Raw genomic sequence first — 13012 nt, forward strand, 5'->3', positions numbered from 1 at the left:
GCCTTCATCAAAAAATCTAGAAACAATAAATGCTGGAGAGGGTGTGGAGAAAAGGGAACACTCTTGCACTGTTGGTGGGAATGTAAATTGATACAGCCACTATGGAGAACAGTATGGAGGTTCCTTTCAAAACTACAAATAGAACTACCATACGACCCAGCAATCCCACTACTGGGCATATACCCTGAGAAAACCATAATTCAAAAAGATTCATGTACCAAAATGTTCATTGCAGCTCTATTTACAATAGCCAGGACATGGAAGCAACCAAAGTGTCCATCATCAGATGACTGGATAAAGAAGATGTGGCACATATATACAATGGAATATTACTCAGCCATAAAATGAAATGAAATGGAGGTATTTGTAATGAGGTGGATGGAGTTAGAGTCTGTCATACAGAGTGAAGTAAGTCAGAAAAAGAAAAACAAATACAGTATGCTAACACATATATATGGAATCTAAGGAAAAAAAAAAAAAAAAGGTCATGAAGAACCTAGTGGCAAGATGGGAATAAAGACACAGACCTACTAAAGAATGAACTTGAGGATATGGGGAGGGGGAGGGGTGAGATGTGACAGGGTGAGAGAGTATCATGGACATATATACACTACCAAATGTAAAATAGCTAGCTAGTGGGAAGCAGCCGCATAGCACAGGGAGATCAGCTCGGTGCTTTGTGACCACCTAGAGTGGTGGAATGGGGAGGGTGGGAGGTAGGGAGATGCAAGAGGGAAGAGATATGGGAACATATGTATATGTATAACTGATTCACTTTGTTTTAAAGCAGAAACTAACACACCTTTTAAAGCAATTATACTTCAATAAAGATGTTAAAAAAAATTAAATATAAAGAAAACATATAAAAAGCAGCAAGGGAAAAACAACAAATAACACACAAGGGAATCCCCTTAAAGTTAACAGCTGATCTTTCAGTAGAAACTCTGCAAGCCAGAAGGGAGGAGCAGGATATACTTAAAGTGATGAAGGAGAAAAACGTACAACCAAGATTACTCTACCCAGCAAGGATCTCATTCAGATTTGATGGAGAAATTAAAACCTTTACACACAAGCAAAAGCTGAGAGAGTTCAGCACCACCAAACCAGCTTTACAACAAATGCTAAAGGAACTTCTCTAGGCAAGAAACACAAGAGAAGGAAAACACCTACAATAACAAACCCAAAACATTTAAGAAAATGGGAATAGGAACATACATATCAATAATTACCTTAAATGTAAATGGATTACATGCTCCCACCAAAAGACACAGACTGGCTGAATGGATACAAAAACAAGACCCATATATATGCTGTCTACAAGAAACCCACTTCAGACCTAGAGACACTTACAGACTGAAACTGAGGGGATGGAAAAAGATATTCCATGCAAATGAAAATCAAAAGAAAGCTGGAGTAGCAATTCTCATATCAGACAAAATAGACTTTAAATTAAAGACTATTACAAGAGACAAAGAAGGACACTATATAATGATCAAGGGATCTATCCAAGAAGAAGATATAATAATGTAAATATTTATGCACCCAGCATAGAAGCACCTCAATACATAAGGCAAATAATAACAGCGATAAAAGGGGAAATCAACAGTAACACAATCATAGTAGGGGACTTTAACACTCCACTTTGACCATTGGACAGATCATCCAAAATGAAAATCAATAAGGAAACACAAGCTTTAAATGATACATTAAACAAGATGGACTTAATTGATATTTATAGATCATTCCACACAAAAACAACAGAATACACATTTTTCTCAAGTGCTCATGGAACATTCTCCAGGATAGATCATATCTTGGATCACAAGTCAAGCCTTGGTAAATTTAAGAAAATTGAAATCGTATCAAGTATCTTTTCCGACCACAACGCTATGAGACTAGATGTCAATTACAGGAAAAGATCTGTAAAAAATACAGACACAGGGAGGCTAAACGATACACTACTTAATAACGAAGTGATCACTGAAGAAATCAAAGGGGAAATCAAAAAATACCTAGAAACAAATGACAATGGAGACACGACGACCCAAAACCTAGGGGATGCAGCAAAAGCAGTTCTAAGAGGGAAGTTTATAGCAATACAATCCTACATTAAGAAACAGGAAAGATCTCAAATTAAAAAACCTAACTTTGCACCGAAACCAATTAGAGAAAGAAGAACAAAAGAAACCCAAAGTTAGCAGAAGGAAAGAATTCATAAAGATCAGAGCAGAAATAAATGAAAAAGAAATGAAGGAAATGATAGCAAAGATCAATAAAACTAAAAGCTTGTTCTTTGAGAAGATAAACAAAATTGATAAACCATTAGCCAGACTCATCACGAAAAAAAGGGAGAAGACACAAATCAATAGAATCAGAAATGAAAAAGGAGAAGTAACCACTGACATTGCAGAAATACAAACAATCATGAGAGATTACTACAAGCAACTCTATGCCAATAAATTGGACAACCTGGAAGAAATGGACAAATTCTTAGAAATGCACAACCTGCGAAGAATGAACTACGAAGAAATAGAAAATATGAACATACCAATCACAAGCACTGAAATTGAAACTGTGAATAGAAATCTTCCAACAAACAAAAGCCCAGGACCAGATTGCTTCACTGGTGAATTCTATCAAACATTTAGAGAAGAGCTCACACCTGTCCTTCCAAAACTCTTCCAAAATATTGCAGAGGGAGGAACACTCCCCAACTCATTCTAAGAGGCCACCATCACCCTGATACCAAATCCAGACAAAGATGTCACAAAGAAAGAAAACTACAGGCCAATATCACTGATGAACATAGATGCAAAAATCTTCAACAAAATACTCGCAAACAGAATCCAACAGCACATTAAAAGGATCATACACCATGATCAAGTGGGGTTTATTCCAGGAATGCAAGGATTCTTCAATATACACAAATCAATCAACGTGATACACCATATTAACAAATTGAAGGAGAAAAACCATATGATCATCTCAATAGATGCAGAGAAAGCTTTTGACAAAATTCAACACCCATTTATGATAAAAGCCATTCAGAAAGTAGGCATAGAGGGGACTTTCCTCAACATAATAAAGACCATATATGACAAACCCACAGCCAACATCATCCTCAATGGTGAAAAACTGAAACCATTTCCACTAAGATCAGGAACAAGACAAGGTTGCCCACTCTCACCACTACTATTCAACATAGTTTTGGAAGTTTTAGCCACGGCAATCAGAGAAGAAAAATAAATAAAAGGAATCCAAATCAGAAAGGAAGAAGTAAAGCTGTCACTGTTTGCAGATGACATGATACATAGAGAATCCTAAAGATGCTACCAGTAAACTACTAGAGCTAATCAATGAATTTGGTAAAGTAGAAGGATACAAAATTAATGCACAGAAATCTCTTGCATTGCTATACACTAATGATGAAAAATCTGAAAGTGAAATTAAGAAAACACTCCCATTTACCATTGCAACAAAAAGAATAAAATATCTAGGAGTAAACTTACCTAAGGAGACAAAAGACCTGTATGCAGAAAATTATAAGACACTGATGAAAGAAATTAAAGATGATACAAATAGATGGAGAGATATACCATGTTCTTGGATTGGAAGAATCAACATTGTGAAAATGACTCTACTACCCAAAGCAATCTACAGATTCAATACAATCTCTATCAAACTACCACTGGCATTTTTCACAGAACTAGAAAAAAAAATTTCACAATTTGTATGGAAACACAAAAGACCCCGAAGAGCCAAAGCAATCTTGAGAACGAAAAATGGAGCTGGAGGAATCAGGCTCCCTGACTTCAGACTATACTACAAAGCTACAATAATCAAGACAGTATGGTACTGGCACAAAAACAGAAATATAGATCAATGGAACAGGATAGAAAGCCAAGAGATAAAGCCATGAACATATGGTCACCTTATCTTTGATAAAGGAGGCAAGCATATACAGTGGAGAAAAGACAGCCTCTTCAATAAGTGGTGCTGGGAAAACTGGACAGGTACATATAAAAGTATGAAATTATAACACTCCCTAACACCATACTCAAAAATAAACTAAAAATCGATTAAAGACCTAAATGTAAGGCCAGGCACTATCAAGCTCTGAGAGGAAAACATAGGCAGAACACTCTATGACATAAATCACAGCAAGATCCTTTTGACCCAGCTCCTAGAGAAATGGAAATAAAAACGAAAATAAACAAATGGGTCCTAATGAAACTTAAGAGCTTTTGCACAGCAAAGGAAACCATAAACAAGACCAAAGGACAATGCTCAGAATGGGGGAAAATATTTGCAAATAAAGCAACTGACAAAGGATTAATCTCCAAAATTTACAAGCAGCTCCTGCAGCTCAATAACAAAAAACAAACAGCTCAATCCAAAATTGGGCAGAAGACCTAAATAGACATTTCTCCAAAAAAGATATACACATTGCAAACAAACACATGAAAGAATGCTCAACATCCTTAATCATTAGAGAAATGCAAATCAAAACTACAATGAGATATCATCTCACACCGGTCATAATGGCCATCATCAAAAAATCTAGAAACAATAAATACTGGAGAGGGTGTGGAGGAAAGGCAACCCTCTTGCACTGTTGGTGGGAATGTAAACTGATACAGTCACTATGGAGAACAGTATGGAGGTTCCTTTAAAAACTAAAAATAGAACTACCATACGACCTAACAATCCCACTACTGGGCATATACCCTGAGAAAACCATAATTCAAAAAGAGTCATGTACCAAAATGTTCATTGCAGCTCTATTTACAATAGCCAGGACATGGAAGCAACCTAAGTGTCCATCATCAGATGACTGGATAAAGAAGATGTGGCACATATATACAATGGAATATTACTCAGCCATAAAAAGAAACGAAATTGAGTTATTTGTAGTGAGGTGGATGGGACTAGAGTCTGATATACAGAGTGAAGTAAGTCAGAAAGAGAAAAACAAATTCCATATGCTAACACAGATATATGGAATCTAAGGGAAAAAAACCAAAAAGGTCATGAAGAACCTAGTGGCAAGACAGGAATAAAGACACAGACCTACTAGAGAATGGACTTGAGGATATGGGGAGGGGAAGGGTAAGCTGTGACAAAGTGAGAGAGTGGTATGGACATATATACACTACCAAACGGAAAATAGATAGCTAGTGGGAAGCAACCGCATAGAACAGGGAGATCAGCTCTGTGCTTTGTGACCACCTAGACAGTTGGGATTGGGAGGTGGGAGGGAGGGAGATGCAAAAGCAGAGATATGGGAACATATGTATATGTATAACTGATTCACTTTGTTATAAGGCAGAAACTAACACAGCATTGTAAAGCAATTATACTCCAATAAAGATGTTAAAAAAAATATATCACTTATTTTTCAATACTATTTTCCTTATAGGTAGAAATTAGATAGCACTGGTCAATTACTGGTGGTTAACAAAATTCATCTTGTATTTATATTCCTATCCACCCTTAACAGACCCTCTATTTAAAGTATCTATCATATTTATTTTCTTCAGTGAATTCCAAATAGATCTTTTAATTTGAAAGTCAAATTTAAATAATGATGAAGTAGTGCTTAACAATGAACAATCAAGTAACCATGAATTTAATACTCTAGTAATTGTATTGATTTTATGGAATAGATTTAGATTGAAGAATATGTTTTAGAATGTAAGTCTTTAAGTAGAATGTAAGCTTCCACTGAAGAATGAAGCACCCTCTACCCCACTAAGGAGGCTTTTTCTTTCGTAGTCACTGTCTTTTACCAGTGCCTAAAATGGTGCCTGTGCATAATAATAATCTAATAGGTATTTGCTGGCTGCTTGAATTAAAATGGCATGAATGGAAAAACACATATCTAGGCTAAACTGTTTCTGTTGCATAAAATTCAGTGTCACTTTGGACACTCTTTCCAACAGTTTTTGCCCTTTGGGATTTGGGAATAATTTACAGCAAGAGAAAGATTTTTTTTTTTTTTTGGCCTCTTTGAATCTTAGAAAAATTTATTGACTTAATGTTTGGCTAGAAAATGTGAGAACTATAGTATGGGTTTGTATGGTAGTAGTATATGGTTTGTAGTATATGGTTTGTCCCATAAAAATAGACATTCGGACCAAACCACATGTGTGGGCTATTTTAAGAACCCTATGTTACAAACATGGTATTTAAAATCTTACTCATTCTTAATGGAATAATAGCTACCTCCTAGGCAGCCAGAATATGACACTTCTATTCCATATATAGAAATCCTCGTGTGTGTGTGTGTGTGTGTGCTTCATCATTTGGATGGGAGTCTCTGCATTCAGATCAGTGTGAGGAGACCAAGGTTCCAATGGTGAGGATTAGGTGGTAGGTGGTGGGGATGGAGTCAGATCCAATGACTAAAACATAAAAATCTAGAATTTGTCAAGTGTGATTATGTATGGTTATATACATGATAGACAAATCCTTCTTCCTAAATAGGATAATTATGTACCTTCTTATTTCTTGACCACTTTTTAGTATCTGTCCTCATAGAAATGAAAATAACTTTCTCCAAATTTGAAATCACTGAAACTTTTTTCAGAGATTTCAAGTGGTTCTATGTTAGTTTACAAACCACTATTCCTGAGTTCAACAGAGATGATCTCAAAAGAATGTCTTGATATATGACATAAGATTTTAATAAAATATGCTGAAATTTTAAGATAAAGTTACAAGGGAACATGTACAAACACTGTAATCAAATCATTTACATTTTTTCAAGTTATTAAAATTTCCTACACCTGGAAATTTTGGTACCTGAGGGGGGAGATTGTTTGCATACATATATACTCATAGCAGGAATTTTTATAAACATGATCTTATTTATTCCTCTCAATAACTTGCAAAAACTTCCTTTAAAATATGTGAGAGTGAGCCACAGAGAGTCAATGACTTGCCTAAGGTCCTACAGCTATTAAAAGCTTGTTCAACTAAATCTAAACCCCCAATAACCCTTCTTTGAACTGAATTGCTTAACTTATATCTGCACTTTGTCAGGGTAAATGAAAATGTTTTTCTCTATTTAAAAAGGACAAAGAGACCAAATTCCCCTTACCTCTTTTCTTAGAGTGTTTGTTTGGAGGTCTAGTGAATCTGGGTCCTTCTTCTAACTTCTGACATAGAAATAAGTCTCATCAGGGATTAATCCCACCCTTTAATGTTTACAGTGTAGAGATATCTCCAAAATCAAGGGCCAAACAACCTCTAGATACATGATAATGTTGAATTTTACTTGAGCCCTGTGATCCTGAAAAACAGTGAAAGTTAAGATCCCCCCACCCCCTATCCCACCCTTTGTGTTTTAGGAAAGGCTTACTGCAAAGAAACATCCTTCCACTATGACTCAGATAAGATCACTGATGCCTCCTTGTTTACCTATGACACAGACCAGCCAAATTCCTCTTCTTGGACCCATAAATGATTAGCTAAACTGTTTTATCCCTGTTGATCAATGAGAATAAAATTCTTGTTAACCAAACTTTGGATAAACTTCTCTCCTTCCAAGACTCTGAACTTTGGCCCACAATCAGACTGAGCCAATATAAAGCACCTCTAGAAAGATCCCTCCTGGAAAATAGGTTGCCCCCAGGATAAAACATTACCCAGTCTACTATTCATCCCATTTCCCAACATCCAGTTTGTTCTAGTCTTGTTTACTCCTCTCTATAAAAAGAAAAACCCTTTTAGCCTAACTCTTGAGATGCTTGCAGATTTTATGGTCAAGGTTCTCTACTGCAATAGTTCCATCTTCCCTTGCAATAATTCTTTCAAATAAAGCATCTCCTAACCTTAACCCTAACCCTAACTTAGTAAAGTCCATATTTGTTTTTAATTTGACATATGTAAAGGGGTAGCTCTGGAATTAGCTCTGAGATCTCTTAGAAGCTGTACAGGAGACTGTCATGAGGTTCAACTTTTTGTCTCTTGGGGAGATAATTGTTGTATGAAATGTATGAGATATTGTCCTGATGAGCAAGATGGCCTTAAGTTCCCCTCAGTTTGACTAAACTTTAGACAGGTTTCTTCCTGACTACAGGTCCATGACCTCCATTTTCTTAGAGCATTTACTTTAGAGAACTTGTATTTGTAAATTCTTTCTCTGCCCCTTTGAGGTGTAAATCTTCTCCTAGCCTCTTTCCAGTTTCACAATTTAGGTATTTCTTTCTCAAGGACCTGGAAGCCGTCCCTTTGAAATGTAATCATCAGGGAAGATAAGGGCCCCCTATCTCCCAGTGACAATTAGCAAACACAGGTGGCTTAATCACCTTGACCAACCTCCTCTCTAATGTCTTCTAGGACTTTTCCACCAGCTCATCCCAATACTTAAAAACTTTGCTCCCTTTTGTTTCAATAGAGTTGAGTTCAAGCTTTCTCCTCCATTGTAATAGTCTTGACCCCTACTGCCACATCCTTGAAAAAAGTCTTCCTTTACTGTTTAAATCCATGCAGTACAATTTTTCTTTGACATTAACATAGCGGTCACTTTGGTGCTAGCTTACATGCATGTAAATGTGTGAATGTTTCCTCAAAAAATTGTACTTTCTGTTCTATGTTGGTAGCCTAGGGTCTTTTTGTTGCAGGACTGTTTTGTTTCTCCAACAACTTTCATAACTAGCCTTTTGAAATCTGACAGCATTAATACTTCAGATTGCTCTATTTTCCTAGCACATTATAGCATTACTAGAAAAGCAGTTTTTTCCTCTCTTTTTATATACTTAAGACATTTTTGGACTGCCTCTCATTTCTAAATGACTTCAGAACCATTCTATCCTCTTCCTCTTTTGTTTCTCTGTGTATAGAAACTCTGGGATTGTGAAAATATTTTATTTTGTTTGAGTCTATACTCCAGATTTATTATTCTACTTCTTAACATTAGTAGAGGCAGTTTGCAAATTGCTTGTCCACCACAATACTTTTTTTTTTTTTTAATTAATTTTTATTTATTTATTTTTGGCTGTGTTGGATCTTCGTTTCTGTGTGAGGGCTTTCTCTAGTTGCAGCAAAGGGGGGCCACTCTTCATCACGGTGCACGGGCCTCTCACTATCGTGGCCTCTCTTGTTGCGGAGCACAGGCTCCAGACGCGCAGGCTCAGTAGTTGTGGCTCACGGGCCTAGTTGTTCCGCAGCATGTGGGATCTTCCCAGACCAGGGCTCGAACCCATGTCCCCTGCATTAGCAGTCAGATTCTCAACCACTGCGCCACCAGAGAAGACCACCACCATGATACTTTTAACATCTAAAAATCCCTTAGCCCTAAAGCCCATTTTCTAAAGACCATATTGACCTCATGTTGTAGTTGGAATCATAACATCTAGTGTACTTATTGAGGCATACTTTAGTTTTGAATTCTCTGAGGTTTATTTTCTTATGAACTTGTGATTTTCACCTTTTTTGTACTTTTGTATGTGTATGCTTCTGTGTGTGATTTTTTTTTGGGGCTTAAAAATTGCAGATGGGGAGGCTTATTTTCTGGTTTGTTTTATAGCTCAGTGTTCTAGCTTTGCTAACTAAATTCAGGTTACTTAAAATTTGCATTTTTATCCCTCATCGGAGGTAATAATACAAAATCACCGAAAACCAACACAGCAGAGTCAATACTGCTGTGTTGACTTTGATGTGCTGGTTTTAAGCCTCCTTCTGCTGTTCCTCCTCAGTGCCTTTAAGATGCAGGCTGCTGCCTGAATAACCCAGTGAATAAGTTATAATGAAAACTGTTTGCTCCTCTGCTTTATATGATAATGCTCTAAATCACAGAGGGCATGCATACACAAGTAATATTTAGAACAGAATCTGATTGCAATACACAATAAAGTGTACTTAAAATGATAAAAGTGCTCCTAGCTTGAGGTAATATGAGGATATTTTTCTCTCTTTCTTTAACCAATATGCATTAGCATTAACATGTGCTAAGCCCCACACTAAGGAAAAATACCAAATAAAATGAGCCCTGAGAAAGTCACAAATCAGTGAGCCAGAAAGAAGGGAAATCACTAATTACAATATACCAAGTTAAGTATAATGAGACTCGTACAGTGTGGTCTGAGAAAGGAGCAAATCCAATTGTGTCCAGGACAGGTTGGGGGCCTTGTTCAGGGATTATTCATGACATGTGACATTGGTCTTGAAGAAATGGCATGTGTTGACCAGTCAGATGAAATAAAGAGTGGGGAAGGATATTCAAAGGAGGAACAGAATGTACAGAGACATGATATAATGTGTCAAATATTGTCAAGTAATCCAGCATCCCTCTATTCCACCTATCTAACCCATCCCCATATGGCCTACTGGAGGCTGAAGACTGGGCTATGCATGAGGAATCCAAAACCAAAAGAGACCATACAGCCTGCAAGGGGTTTTTAGGCTAGTGCACATAGACCTTTAAAAAAAGTTGTAGCAGCAATGAAGTGAGCGTCCTAATAGAGGTCTGTGTAGGTTATAGAGGACACACTTAACTCTAGGAATACCAGGAATGTTTCTATAGGGTGTGGTATTAGATAGAGCTGAATATTGAAATAAAAATGGATGTTCACAAAGACAAGGAAGAGAATGGCATTCCAGGAAAATCACTCCCTGCCCCTAACTCTGACCCTTCAGGAAACTTCTGTTTATTTAAATGCAATCACACAATATTGTACTCTTTTTCACAAGGCCTCTTTCATTCAGCATAATGTTTCTAAAATTTGTCCACATTGTTGCATGTATCAATAGTTTGTTTCCTTTTATTACTGACTAGTATCTGTTTTATGAATAAACCCCACTTTATAAATCCATTTTCCAATTGATGGATTGTTTCTAGTTTTGGGACACTATAAGTAGAACTGCTAAAACTTTCTTATACAAGTACTTCCTGGACACATATTTTCATTTCTCTTGAATGCTTAGGAATTGAATTGCTGATTCTTTATGTCTAGTTATATAAGAAATTGCCAGACATTCTCAATGGTTGTTGCAATTTATTTGCCTACCAACCACGTTTGAGAGTTTCAGCACTCCACATCTTTGCCAACATTTGACCCTATCAGTCAATTTTGGCTATTCTGGGGGTGGGTGGGGGCAGTGTTCAGTGTAATTTTATTGTTGTTTTAATTTTTGTTTTCCTGAATACTAATGGTTTCAAGTGAATTTTTATGTGCATATTTCTTCTTTGATGAAGTACTTTTTCGCCCTTCCTCTTTCATGTACGATGTGCTCTATCTCAAGTGTTCTCAAGCCTGACCACACACTAAGACATCTTTGGACTTTTGCTTGGGCCCCACCCCCAAGTTTGATCTGATTTAATTGTTAAAGCTTGAGGTCCCTGTCCTTGAGATTTATAAAAGAGCACCCTTGGTGATTCTATGCACACCAGATTAAAACCCTGTTGCTATAGTCCAGTGATTTTCAAACTGTAGGTATCAGAATCGCCTGGAGGGCTTGTTAATACACAGATTGCTGAGATTCACTCCCAGAGTTTCTGATTCAGTGAGTCTGAGTTAGACCCTGAGAAATTGCTTTACTGAAAATTTGCCTGTCTAACAAGTTTCCACATCATATAATGCTGCGGGTCCTGGGGCCACCCACTGAGAACCAATGTTTTAGCCAAACGAATCAACCAACTTCTCAATAGACACCAGTCTTTCAAGCCTTTCCTCTTGGTATTTTCCATTTTCTGTTGGTAATGTGATCTAAGCCTTTGTTTCCTTACACAGGCTTTTTCATTAAGAACAAAACCCCGATGTCACAACCTTTGTGAAGTCTGTTCATTCATTTGCTCTGTCATTTCACTTCCCATATGTCGTGATGAATGTGATACTTGCACTTATCACACTGTTTTGTTAATATCTGTTTATTTGTTCTGGCTGCAGCACGTCCCTCTCCTACCCAGTGAGAGCTCCAGAGAATTAGAAGCCACTGCCTTGTTCTTTGAATCTTTAGCAACTAAAATTACATAACACATTACTGAGTTTCCATGATTTTATTTAAAAAATTCTTGGTTCTTTTAATGAATAGCTGGGTGACCATAGAAAATGTGATATATTAAGTCTTGTCACATTCTCAGATTCTTCAAAACCACAATTGACCATCTGTGATTAAACTGGTAGCCAGGAGGGAGAACTTCAAGATGGCAGAGTGAGATGTGGAGATCGCCTTCCTCCTCAGAAATACATGTACATGTGGAACAACTCCTACAGAACACCTACTGAATGCTGGAAGAAGACCTCAGACTTCCCAAAAGGCAAGAAACTCCCCACATACCTGGGTAGGGCAAAAGAAAAAAGGAAAAACAGAGACAAAAGAATAAGGATGGGACCCACCACTGTGAGGGAGCTGTGAAGGAGGAAAAGTTTCCACACAATAGGAACCCCTTCCCTGGAGGAGATGGGGGGGTGTGGGGGCTGGCGGGGGGAAGCTTCAGAGCCATGGAGAAGAGTGCAGCAACAAGGGTGCAGAGGGCAAGGTGGAGAGATTCCTGCACAGAGGATCAGTGCTGACCAGCACTCACCAGCCCAAGAGACTTGTCTGCTCACCCGCTGGGGTGGGAGGGGGCTGGGAGCTGACCTCCAGCTTCAGAGGTCAGTGAAGGGAGAAGACTGGAGTTGGTTGCGTGAGCACAGCCTGAAGGGGGCTAGTGTGCCACAGCTAGCTGGGAGGGAGGCCAGGAAAAAGTCTGGACCTGCCTAAGAGGCAAGAGACCATTGTTTTGGGGTGTGTGAGGAGAGGGGATTCAGAGCACCACCTAAACGAGCTCCAGAGACAGGTGAGAGCTGTGGCTATCAGCATGGACACCAGAGACGGGCAGGAAACATTAAGGCTGCTGCTGCCGCCACCAAGAAGCCTGTGTGCAAGCCCAGGTAACTATCCACACCTCCCATCCTGGGAGCCTGTGCAGCCCACCACTGCCAGGGTCCTGTGATCCAGGGACAACTTGCCCAGGAGAACACACAGTGCTCCGCAGGCTGTTGCAACGTCATGCTGGCATCTGCCG

At 38.2% G+C, this 13012-nt stretch overlaps 1 protein-coding gene across 2 annotated transcripts in view; it reads right to left on the reverse strand.

Moving 5' to 3' along the window:
• RALYL (RALY RNA binding protein like) overlaps window positions 1-13012 on the reverse strand; it is an 877709-nt gene that overhangs the window by 64688 nt on the left and 800009 nt on the right. The window lies entirely within an intron of this gene.

Source organism: Balaenoptera borealis, assembly GCF_965194805.1.
Source record: "Balaenoptera borealis genome assembly, chromosome: 17".
NCBI lineage: Eukaryota > Metazoa > Chordata > Mammalia > Artiodactyla > Balaenopteridae > Balaenoptera > Balaenoptera borealis.